The 10,156-nt window shown below is 43.5% G+C and overlaps 1 pseudogene; it reads right to left on the bottom strand.

Annotated features, from left to right (window-relative positions):
- Nucleotides 1-1,330: 1,330 nt before the first annotated feature.
- On the bottom strand, nucleotides 1,331-1,447 carry LOC120101350 (small nucleolar RNA SNORA17; annotated as a pseudogene).
- Between the last annotated feature and the right edge of the window lie 8,709 nt (nucleotides 1,448-10,156).

Raw genomic sequence — 10,156 nt, forward strand, 5'->3', positions numbered from 1 at the left:
AACTTCTTAAGGTTCTCTTGCCTTGGAACCCGCTCACATTCCCAGTCATCTAACCCCCGAGGCTGGTACTGTCAAACCCACTCCGTAATCCCAAATTTCCGTGGCTAGCTGGGGCGCACTCTCACAAACCCACGCGGTTTGTGGCGGTTACATTTCCTTTGGGCTCGGTTGAGTTGCTGCAAAATGGAAAACATCAGACAACCTTAGTTTAGAATCAACAGATAACACAATCGCTGGGCTCGGAATCTGGCATCCCAAATCCACCAACTATTCTATGTTAGAAACCTTCCAGTGGCAGATCTGGATGGATTCCTCCACCCAAACTAATAACCCCCAGCCCACATCTTGATTGCCTTCCAAAAGGAAGTCCCCTCCTCCTGCCTTCCCTCTTCCTCTGATCTGAAAGGCCTGCCTCCTTCTTGCCCAGTGATTGGCTTCTTATCATCTTTATTTAATCAATTCGGGAAAAATTCCACCACAGGGGAGAAGGGTAGCTCTTCCTTGTCCACACCACAGAGGACATGGCAGGGCCCACTCTCCCACGCTCATATCCCTAGGCCCGGCTCACCCGAAACTCCAGCAATGGGGAAGTGGCGGGGGGGGGGGGGCTCTCTTGAGGATTGCAGCTGGCTAGGGGCAGGGTCAGCTCTCCTGCTCTTATGCCCTTAGGGCCAGCTCTTCCACAGTGCTCAGGTGAGGGGTAGGGCGCAGCCCTCAGACCAGGGGCATCTCCTAGGCCTTTGGTTACAGACCCCTGCTACTGTAGGGCCACCCATTCCCTCCCTCACCCTCCTCCTGCCCCGTCCCCCGTGGCAGCATAGACCAGGAGGACCCCATCATGGTCCCAGATGGCATCACTAGCCACTCACATCAGGCTGTGCCTCACTCCACATTGTGCCTACGTCCTTCTGTTTCTCTTTCTCTTCCACTTTCCCACCACTTACTTGCTCCTCTTAGTGGCACCGGGGTCTTTGAGTGTCTGAGGTTGTCTCAGAAATGGTTTCATGAGTGCTTGTGCATTATGGTAGGGGTCAGTTTGGGCATGGTCTACACCACCACACCCAGGTCTGCGTGGTGCCAGACTGGTGGTCATCTCAGGCTAACTCCCTGTCAGGCCCCATGGCACCAGACTGGTGGTCGTCTCAGGCTTGCTTCTCATCCAGAGCCAACGGTCCCAGCCCGGCTTCTTATAGACTCCAGCTCACTCCTCACCCTGGGAGCCAATCCCTGCCTGCACAGTACCAAGGCACTGGATTAGTGGTCTTCTTAAGGTAGCTCCCTGTCCAGGACCCCTGGTGCTGGGCCACCTCAGGCTTGCTTTTTCTCAGGGGATGTCAGGTTACCTACTGATCACTCAGATGTTGACAGGTCAGAACAGAGACGTAGCCTCTCTTCTCTCTGCCACCTACTGACATGGACACACACACCAGCCACTCCTAGGGGAAGAGTGTTTTTGTTTTTTGTTTGTTTGTTTTTTTTTTTTTGATATTAACGAGAGAGAGAGAGAGAGAGAGAGAGAGAGAGAGAGAGAGAGAGATTCAAAGTAGTTTTAATTCGTCTTTTCATAATGGCTAAAGGGGTTGAAACCTTTTTCAAATATTTATTTGAAATAAATTTTTGCTTCTTTCGCAATCGGTTCATTTCAGCAGCCCTTTTTGTAACTGGAAAGTTCGTGAGGGTGCTGATTGGGTTCTTGTAGTTCTTTATATAGTTCTGTCCTGCCTGATGCAGAGTTGACAAGGATTTCCCCCCTAATCTGTAGTCTGTCTCTTACCTGTGATTCTTTCTAGTGCCTTTTCAATGAATGTTGTCCCATTTGTCAACTCTTGAGGGTGATCTCATGGACCACTGCAGACCTTTACCGGAAGTACTTGCCTCTGTGGGGACCTTGAAATGTTCCCCAGTCTTGTCAGTCACAAAGTTTCAGGTCTTGTTCTTAAGAACTTTAATCCACTTTGAGGTTTGAGTGTGTGTGTGTGTGTGTGTGTGTGTGTGTGTGTGTGTGTGTGTGTGTATGTGAAAGATATAAATCTGATTACATTCTCCAGCCGCGGTGGCAGAGATGGTGCATATCTGTGCCTGCGGCAGAGCGGTTTTCTTCCGGGGCCCTCTGATCTACTCCATGATAAGTCTGTGCCAGCACAATGCTTTCTATTGCTAGGGCTCACAGTCTCCGTGAGGCCTGGCGTTGAGTGAGCTCTACTGATCTACCTGTCTTCACCTCCCCAGCACTGGGACTATGGATGCAGAGCTTGGTGTGGATGCTAAGGACTCCGATCTTCATTCTTGCTAGCACTTTGTCTGCCGAGGCATTTTTCCAGCACCCTCTTGTCGGTGTCTTTACAAAATCATGTAGAGACTTTGTTTTCTAGTTTTACATATTGGGTGTTCTAAATGCCTTTTTATCTGGATGGGCATCTCTCTCCTCAGACATGTGGAAATGTCTGTCCTGAGTCTGTGCACAATTTTATTGCTTTGCCTCTGTCCTTGACTGTGTGTTCTAATTGCCACATCTTGTCCTCCAGCCCCGATATTCTGTTCTCTCCATCATCCATTCTATGGATGAGGCTTCCCACTAAACTTTTTATTTAACTTACTGAAAACTTCATTTATAGAATTTCAGATTTTTCAGTATTACTATATCTTTATAGAATTCCATTTTCACATTCTATATTCCCTTTATTTTATTTTTTTCCTTCTCTTGGAATTCAATAAGAGTTTGAGTCCTCTGTGATTTTTTTTGAGCACATTTAAGATAATTATTGAATTCTTTGTCTTAAATTTCATCTACTCACTCTTATTGGGGGCTATTACTTTGGGATGGGGAATTTTTAGAGGACACATTGCTTTTTCAAGTCTCTTATGTGTTTTTAAGGTGGGGGTGAAAGGACGTTCTAGAAGGATGGATGCTGTTTTGTCCGCTAAGCCTGTCTTGACCTGGAACTTTGAAGGGTACAACATCAAATGAATGTTTATTCTTTATCCTTTGTGCTGTTGTCAATGTTGTTAGAGTCAGATCTGGGGCCCTGGAAGCCACAACAAGCTAAACTCACCTACCTTCTTCAATGAGCCAGTTAAAGAGACAAAGAATGGTGCAAAGCAGAGAGATTTATTTTGTGTGGTCACATTGGGAAGAGGGCAAAGAGGTTCAGTAAACTCCTCCCTTATTTACCTTTAGGTTTAAATAAAAGGCTGCTGTGTACAACTAAGCAGTCCTGGTCAGGGGGCTTCCATCCACCATGGACCCATTAATGACTCTGTCTCTGTGTTTTTTGCAAGGTGCTCTGATGTGTTGAAAGAATGGCACAACATCTCTTTTTGTTGCAGTAAATATCCAACCCCAAAAAGCTTGTGTAAAAAACACACAGCCCATTATTATTTTACAAAGTGTAGGCCTAGATTGGGCCCATCTACCACTACACTGCTCTATTCCCCAGCTATGAGATCCCTTGCTATTTGCTGCTCCTCCAGGCCATGTGGTTCTTCTCCATCTTCCTTCCACCTCTTCTTCCTCTGACCTTCCCCTTCCCTTCTTCCACTCTTCGACCAGTTAGAATGGGGAGAAGGTTCACATGAAATCCACTCCTCATACGGGCAGCCCCTCTTGAGGAAGCAGAATTAACATCAGAGTACAAATAGCACCAAGGCAACCCACAACACTCTTTCCTGGAGTCACTATGTTCCCCTCCCCCTGCTTTCCTTTTCCCAGCATGAGATTCAAGGGAAATGACAACGCCTTGTGGTACACTGTCTCAAAAGTTGTATAGTCAAAGAGATGGGCACAAGTCTCCTTAGGATAACTTCATTCCTGTTAGAATGTTACAGAACCTTCTTCTTGGTCTGACTATAAGAGTTCACATCTTCATATTCAGTCAAGCAACAGCAGTGGTCAGAGAGTGCAGAGTGGCCAGCGGTCTCACTGGTGGAGAATCCTGCCTGAAGCTTAGATAGGATGTTCAGTCTAGATATGGAGTCTGACCACAGTTGCTGATCCAGAATCCTGGCTTTATTGAGATCATGTGCTATTTTCCTTTCATGACAGATAGGGACTTTAGACTTTAATTGGATATTACCAGCCACATTCAAAATCACTGGCCACAAACAGTCAGAACAACAGATGTGCTCATGGCTGACAGTCGTAGTGCCAGTGTGAGCCATCTTGTCAGAGATACCAGCTCTAAGGAAAGCCTTTCTGGTCACTTCTTGAATCTCTGTGCAAAAGAGATGATGCAATGTATGTCCACTTCCTCTTAGACACTGGGCTGTGCTGCAAAAATGGAAGTGCCCCTCTTCTCACCAATGGTGGCAGCAGATCTCTGTGTGAAGTCCAGAAACAGAACATGGATGCCACCCAACTCATGTCAACATCTCGTACTGGGTTGCTGAGGTCTTCTTCCACTTGGTCTGGACAGCAGGGAAGCTCACAGCTGTGAGGAACACCATAGGCTCAATATGAGGTACTCGGAAGACTTTTAAAAGTGAAACTCGGACTGGAAAGATGGCTCAGTGGTTAAGAGCACTGACTGCTCTTCCAGAGGTCCTGAGTTCCACTCCCAGCAACCACATGGTGGCTCACAACCATCTGTAATGGGATTCAGTGGCCTCTTCTGGTGTGTTTGAAGACAGCTAATATAAATGACATCTATGTTTGTTTATATGTATATGCATATGCATAAAATAAATCTTTAAAAAAAGATAAAAGTGAAACTCTGATAATAATCCCCAGTGGGAAAATAAGCAAGAACACCCAGGAAAACACTGAGAAGCAAAAGCTGGGAAGAAGGACTTGGATTAGTCAATGATTAGTCAGATTAGTCAAAGCTTCTAAAGTAAGATCAGTGATGTGATGTGAGACAGAGAGGCCAGCAGAGCTGGGGTGAAACCCTCAGAAGGGAACTGAATACACTTGGCAGTTCACTGCAAAATAAAAGTGTTGTCTCCACGCATCCAGGCGAAGATGGACTTTCACTAGATGGTGTTGGGTTAGCTGGTATCCAGCTGCCTCTCATTATACAAGTGAATACATTATAAATAGACTACCCACTGGGCTTGGATAATAAAATCACATATACTACAGGGGAGAAACAGGTGACATCCTCTATGATTTGGACATGGGAGATTTTCTTTCTTTCTTTTTTTTTTTTTTTCGGAGCTGTGGACCGAACTCAGGGCCTTGTGCTTGCTAGGCAAGCGCTCTACCACTGAGCTAAATCCCCAACCCCATGGGAGATTTTCTAACTAGGTTCCAAACCTCAACTTCAGGAACAGTAAAAAGTCTGGTGCGGCAGTGCACACCTTCAATCCCAGCCCTTGGAAGGTTGAGGCAGATGGATCTCTGTGAGTTTGAGGCCAGTCTGGTCTACAAAGTTAGTTCCAGGAGAGCCAGGGTTGTTACACAGAGAAACCATGTCTTAAAGAAACAACAAGGAAACAAACCAACAAAAGGAGTGATAGACATGATGCCACAGGCTAAGCAGAGGAAACCAAGCCACGGTATCACCAAAAAGACAAATGGCAACTGAAAAGCTGGGATCCTGTCCCATTTGTGTGTCAAGCTGAGGAGAGATACCTCTTGCATTGAGGATACAGCAAGGCACAGTGAATGAGTGCCCTTCAGAAATAATAGGAAAGTCACATACACTACAAGATCCAACTTGGACGGAAGTCATTAAGAGCGGTTGTAGATACAGTGTAACCGAGTGTCTTAGTTAGGGTGTGAACAGGCACCACGGCCAAGGTAACTCTTATAAAAACAACATTTAATTGGGGCTGGCTTACAGGGTCAGAGGTTCAATCCATTATCATCAAGGCAGGAGAATGGCAGCGCCCAGGCAGGAATGGTTCAGGAGGAACTGAGAGGTCTGCATCTTCACCTGCAGGCCTCTAAGAGGAGACTGGCTTCCAGGCAGCTAGGATTGGTGCATTAAAGCCCACAGCCATAGTGACACAGTCACTCCAACAAGTCCACATCTCCTAATAGTGCTGCTCTTTGGCCCAAGCATATACAAATCATTATATGGAGCCACCTGGGTACCTGTGCAGGGCAGCCCCCCCTTTTTATAAGATTTTTTTTACTGCTTATTTTATTTATTTACATTTCAAATGTTACCCCTCTTCCTGGTTTCCCCTCCAAAACCTCCTATTCCATTCCTCTCCCCTCCTGCTTCTGTGAGGGTGCTCCCCCACCTACCCACCCACTCCTGCCTCACTGCCCTAGCATTCCCCTATACTGGGGCATTGAGCCTTCACAGGACCAAGGGCCTCCCCTCCCACTGATGCCAGATAAGGTCATCCTCTGCTACATATGCAAAAGTCATGGGTCCCTCCATGTGTACTCTTTGGTTGGTGGTTTAGTACTTGAGAGCTCTGGGGAGTCTGGTTGGTTGGTATTTTTGTTCTTCCTATAGTGCTACAAATTCCTTCAGCTCCTTCAGTCCTTTCTCTAGCCCCTCCATTGGGGAGCCCATTCTCAGTCCAATGGTTGACTGCTAGCATCCACCTCTGTATTTGTCAGGCTCTGGCACAGCCTCTCAGGGGACAATCATATCAGGCTCCTGTCATCGTGTACTTCTTGGCATCTGCAATAGTGTCTGGGTTTGGTGACTGTATATGGGATGGATGCTCAGATGGGGCCATCTCTAGTTGGCTTTTCCTTCAGTCTCTGCTCCACACGTTGTCTCTGTATTTCCTCCTGTGAGTATTTTGTTCCCCCTTTACATTTTGGTCTTCCTTCTTCTTGAGCTTCATGTAATCTGTGAATTGTATCTTGAGTATTCCCAGCTTTTGGGCTAATATCCACTTATCAGTGAGTGCATACCATGTGTGCTCTTTTGTGATTGGGTTACCTCACTCAGGATGATATTTTCTAGTTCCATCCATTTGCCTAAGAATTTCATGAAGTCATTGTTTTTAATTGCTGAGTAATATTCCATTGTGTAGATGTACCACATTTTTCTGTATCCATTCCTCTGTTGAAGGGCATCTGGGTTCTTTCCAGCTTCTGGCTATTATAAATAAGGCTGCTATGAACATAGTGGAGTATGTGTCCTTATTATATGTTGGAGCATAATTTTGGAATATGCCTAGGAGTGGTATAGCTGGGTCCTCAGGTAGTGCTATGACCCATTTCCTGAGAAACCTCCAGACTAATTTCCAAAGTGTTTGTATCACCTTGAAATCCCACCAACAATGAAGGAGTGTTCCTCTTTCTCCACATCCTCGCCAGCATCTGCTGTCACCTGAAGTTTTGATCTTAGCCATTCTGACTGGTGTGAGGTAGAAGTTAAGGTTTGATTTGATTTGCATTTCTCTGATGACTAAGGATGTTGAACATTTCTTTAGGTTCTCCACGACCATTCAGCATTCCTCAGTTGAGAATTCTTTTTTAGCTCTGTACCCCATTTTTTTTATTAACTTGAGTATTTCTTATATACATTTCGAGTGTTATTCCCTTTCCCGGTTTCCGGGCAAACATCCCCCTCCCCCCTCCCCTTCCTTATGGGTGTTCCCCTCCCAACCCTCTCCCCATTGCTGCCCTCCCCCCACCAGTCTAGTTCACTGGGGGTTCAGTCTTAGCAGGACCCAGGGCTTCCCCTTCCACTGGTGCTCTTTCTGTACCCCATTTTTAATAGGGTTATTTGATTCTTTATTATTTGATTGTTATTTCACTGTTTATATAGTGGATTACATTGATGAATTTCTGTATATTGAACCATCCTTGCATCCTTAGGATGAAGCCTAATTGATTATGATGGATGATCGTTTTGATGTGTTCTTGGATTCTGTTTGTGAGCATTTTATTGAGTATTTTTGCATCAATATTCATGAGGGAAATAGGTCTGACGTTCTGTTTCTTTGTTGGGTCTTTGTGTGGTTAAGGTATAAACGTAAGTGTGGCTTTATAGAATGAATTGAGTAGTGTTCCTTCTGTTTCCATTTTGTGGAATAATTCAAAGAGTATTGGTACTAGGTTTTCTTTGAAGGTCTGATAGAATTCTGCACTAGACCCATTCGGTCCCGGGCTTTTTTTGGTTGAGAGACTTATCATGACTGCTTCTATTTCTTTAGGGGTTAAAGGACTGTTTAGATGGTTTATCCGATTGTGATTTAACTTTGGTACCCAGTATCTTTCTAGAAAATTGTTCATTTCATCCGTATTTTCCAGTTTTGTTGAGTATAGGCTTTTGTAGTAGGATCAGATGATTTTTTAATTTCTTCAGTTTCTGTTGTTATATTTCCCTTTTCATTTCTGATTTTGTTAATTTGTATACTGTCTCTGTGCCCTCTGAATAGTCTGTCTAAGGGTTTATCTATCTTGTTGATTTTCTCAAAGAACCAGGTTCTGGTTTTGTTGATTCTTTGTATAGTCCTTTTTTTCCCCCTACTTGGTTGATTTCAGCTCTGAGTTTGATTATTTCCTGCCATCGACTCCCTTTGGGTGTATTTGCTTCTTTTTCTTCTAGAGTTTTTAGGTGTGCTGTCAAACTGCTAGTGTATGTTCTCTCCAGTTTCTTTTTGGAGGCACTCAGAGCTATGCGTTTTCCTCTTAGCACTGACTTCATTGTGTCCAATATGTGTGGTTATGTTGTGCCTCCATTTTTATTAAATTCTAAAAAGTCTTTAATTTTTTATTTCTTCCTTGACCAAGTCATCATTGAGTAGAGCCTTGTTCAGCTTCCATGTGTATATGGACTTCCTGTTGTTTGGTTGTTATTGAAGACCAGCCTTAGTCCGTGGTGGTCTGATAGGATGCATGGGATTATTTCAATCTTCTTGTATCTGTAGGGCTGCTTTGTGACCAATTATATGGTCAATATTGGAGAAGGTTCCTTGAGGCGCTGAGAAGGAGGTGTATTCTTTGTTTTAGGACGAAATGTTCTATAGATATCTGTGAAATCCATTTGGTTCATAACTTCTGTTAGTTTCTCTGTGTCTCTGTTTAGTTTCTGTTTCCATGATCTGTCCATTGCTGAGAGTGGGTGTTGAAGTCTCCCACTATTATTGTGTGAGGTACAATGTGTGCTTTGAGCTTCAGTGAAGTTTCTTTTATGAACGTGGGTGCCCTTGCATTTGGAACATAGATGTTCAGCATTGAGAGTTCATCTTGGTGGATATTTCCTTGACCAGTATGCAGTGTCCTTCCTTATCTTTTTAGATAATCTTTGGTTGAAAATACTTTTTATTTGATTTTAGAAAGGCTACTTCAGCTTGTTTCTTGGGACCATTTACTTGGAAAATGTTTTTCCAGCCTTTTACTCTAAGGTAGCATCTGTCTTTGTCACTGAGTTTCATTTCCTGTATGTATGCAGCAAAATGCTGGGTCCTCTTTACGTATCCAGTCTGTTAGTCTATGTCTTTTTATTGGGGAATTGAGTCCATTAATGTTAAGAGATATTAAGGAAAAGTGATTGTTGCTTCTTGTTATTTTTGTTGTTGTTGTTGTTAGAGGTGGAATTGTGTTTGTGTGGCTATCTTCTTGTTGGTTTGTTAAAAGAAGATTGCTCTTTTGCTTTTTCTAGGGTGTAGTTTCCCTCCTTGTGTTGGAGGGATCATAATTTACATTAAAGTTAGATAAGGGCCAGAATAACATCAAAACATTATTTTTACTATTGTTATTTTTATTGTTATCTTACACATAACATGCCTATTACTTTTGACCTGTATCTTCTTCAGTTATGTTAGTTTAAATTTGTATAAACATTAATTGGTTTTGTGAATGCATCAAACCACAGTCAGGGTCAAGGAAATCTCAGATGTGTAGCCAGGCATGTCTGTTGGGAGGATAGAGGGCCGAGAACTGCCTAAGCAAACACAAAATGGGGTCAGGACAAGAGGGCGTTTGTTACCTTAGTCATTCAAATACAAACATCTATTTATCATTCGAAAGGAATTTAACCTCCTTCAACACAGATGTACTACCTGATTGACTACAATAGTATGATAGCTATTTTTACTTAGATTTTCAAAGACTGAAAAAAAAAGCTGGGTTAGAGATAGTGGTAAGATAGGGTTCTTACCTGTATTGGTGGTAGACATGTGAATGGGGATAGCTTTTAGTATGAATACTATTTTTAAAATATATAACATTTTAAATTAAAGTTGCTCTTTGATTTAGCCATTAGACTTGTCTTAGTTAGGGTTTCTATTGCTTTGATGA

This window comes from Rattus norvegicus, chromosome 2, assembly GCF_036323735.1.
Source record: "Rattus norvegicus strain BN/NHsdMcwi chromosome 2, GRCr8, whole genome shotgun sequence".
Taxonomy (NCBI): Eukaryota; Metazoa; Chordata; class Mammalia; order Rodentia; family Muridae; genus Rattus; species Rattus norvegicus.